The following is a 2,377-nucleotide window of genomic DNA, read 5'->3' on the forward strand; positions in this document are numbered from 1 at the left end:
AATTCAAAGCTAACCAGGTGTCCTATATTTGTATTTGCTACATCTGGCAACCCCAACAGAAACGCTGTTCAATAGGTGACGGGCAGCCACGAACGGGTACTCCACGCACCCATCGCACTATCACGTTGCTTTGCTAAAAAGAAGCACCAACAACGAACAGGAGTTTCTAATTCCCCAACGGCCTCACTTCAAAAAAATGTGTGCTCGTTTGACAGGCAAGAAATGACATTTAATTATTGTTTTAATTTAACTTTCCGGGGGCTGAACAACTTTTTAATCCTTCGTTGTTTTTATCTCCCCCTTTGCAAACTGATCAGTCTCGTGCTTGTCATTTCTCTGTTGGGGTCTTTTTCTTTTTTAAGATTTTATTTATTTCTTTATTTGACAGAGAGAGAGAGGGAACACAAACAAGGGGAGTGGGAGAGGGAGAAGCAGGCTCCCAGTGGAGCAGGGAGCCCGATGCGGGGCTCGATCCCAGGACAATCAGGCCCTGAGCCGAAGGCAGACGCTTAACGGCTGAGCCACCCAGGCGCCCCTGTTGGGGTCTTTCTGTGTTCGTTATCAGAGACAGCATCAACTCCTCACGCAAAAAGTACATTATTCCTGTGCCTGGCTTATTGTTAATCTTTTAATTCAAGATCCTTTTATTTACAGAGGTTTACATGATCAATCTCTTGCTTCCCTGCCCCCATACATAGAACAATTTTCCCCTTCTAGAGATCAGATAAATATTCACTTAGACTGTCTTCTGAATTTTTATGGTTTTATTTATTTTTACCCTTTAATGTGCCTGGAGTGGGACAATGATAGACTTTTTTCTAAATAGTTAACCAGTGGGGGTGCCTGGCTGGCTCAGTTGTTGGAGTGTGTGACTCTTGATCTCAGGGTCATGAGTTCAAGCCCCATGTTGGGCTTAGAGCTTACGTAAAAATATATATATATATATACATACATATATATATATACATACATATATATATTCAAGATGATTCTATATACTAAGAATGACTAATCAAAAAATAAAATAGAAAAAAAAGTACTTTATTAAACAACTAGCTGTTTGTTAAGCAAATTCAACAAAGGATACATAAAACCTTTCTAGTGAAAATTAGAAGAGGCCATAACTGAAGAGAGAGGTACACTATGTTCAATGATGGGAAGACCCAATATCATAAAGAGATCAATTCTCTCCCAAATGATCTATAAATTTAATACAATCCCAATAAAAATCCCTGCAGGGGTGGGTGTGAGTGTGTGTGCATGAAATTTGATAAGTCAGTCCTCCAAATTGTATGGAAGAGAAAAAAGTCAATAACTGACACATTCTGAAGAACAATAAGAGTGAATTTTCCTTACCAGACACGATGACTTATTGTAGATACAGCAATGAAGACATCGTGGTATTGGCCCAGGGACAGAGAAGAGTTTCAGTGGAATGCAGCAGAGAAACCAGGACAGACGCACTCATATATGGAAACTTGCGACATGACTTTGGTGACTTTATAAATAAAAGGAGAGAGGATGGACTATTGATTGAATGGCTCTGGAAAACTTGGTTGTCCAAATGGAAGACTTGATAATGTTCGATCACCACCGCACACCGTGGACAAACACAAATCCCAGAATAATGAAATACTTAAGTACGAGAATAGAATGTGGATGCTCTTGGAAGGAAGTCTGATAAGAACAATCATGAGGATGAGCAGAGAAAGGAATTTTCATAAATTGTTAGTTCATGGGGAAGGTGAAGACGGTCCTGGCTATACAAGCCCTGGAGAAGCTCTTACTTAGGTGCACAAGGAAACACGTATAAGAACGCTCGTTTCACCGCTCACTTCGGCGGCACATACACTGAAACTGGAACGATACAGAGAAGGTTAGCATGGCCCCATGCAAGGATGACAGGTAAATTCGCGAAGCATTCCATATTTTATTTTATTTTATTTTATTTTTAACAGTTTAATTTCTTTATTTTGACTATTTTTTTTTTTTGTTTAAAGGTTATTTATTTATTTATTTATTTGAAAGAGAACGAGCACACAAGCAGGAGAAGGGGCAGAGGCAGAGGGGGAATCAGACTCCCCGCTGAGCAGGGAGCCCGACGTGTAGCTTGATCCCAGACCTGAAGACCATGACCTGAGCCGAAGGCAAATGCTTAATCTACTGAGCTACCCAGGAGCCCCTAAAGATTTTATTTTATTTTATTTTATTTTTATTTTAAGTAATCTCTGCACCCAATGTGGGGCTCAAACTCACATCCCCCAGATCAAGCGTCTCATGCTTCACTGACTGAGCCAGCCAGGCTCCCCATGTTCCATATTTTTTAAAAAAGGTCATTCCAGTATCACTGATGATGGTGAAAAATTGGAACAAACCT

General features: G+C 40.2%; 1 non-coding gene across 1 annotated transcript; it reads left to right on the top strand.

Annotated features, from left to right (window-relative positions):
* The first annotated feature begins 1,829 nt into the window (after positions 1 to 1,829).
* LOC113241295 (U6 spliceosomal RNA) lies at positions 1,830 to 1,933 on the top strand. The gene has a single exon (XR_003311517.1). It is a non-coding gene; the product is annotated as a U6 spliceosomal RNA (small nuclear RNA).
* Positions 1,934 to 2,377: the final 444 nt, after the last annotated feature.

The sequence above is a fragment of the Ursus arctos genome, chromosome X (assembly GCF_023065955.2).
Source record: "Ursus arctos isolate Adak ecotype North America chromosome X, UrsArc2.0, whole genome shotgun sequence".
NCBI classification, from domain to species: Eukaryota; Metazoa; Chordata; class Mammalia; order Carnivora; family Ursidae; genus Ursus; species Ursus arctos.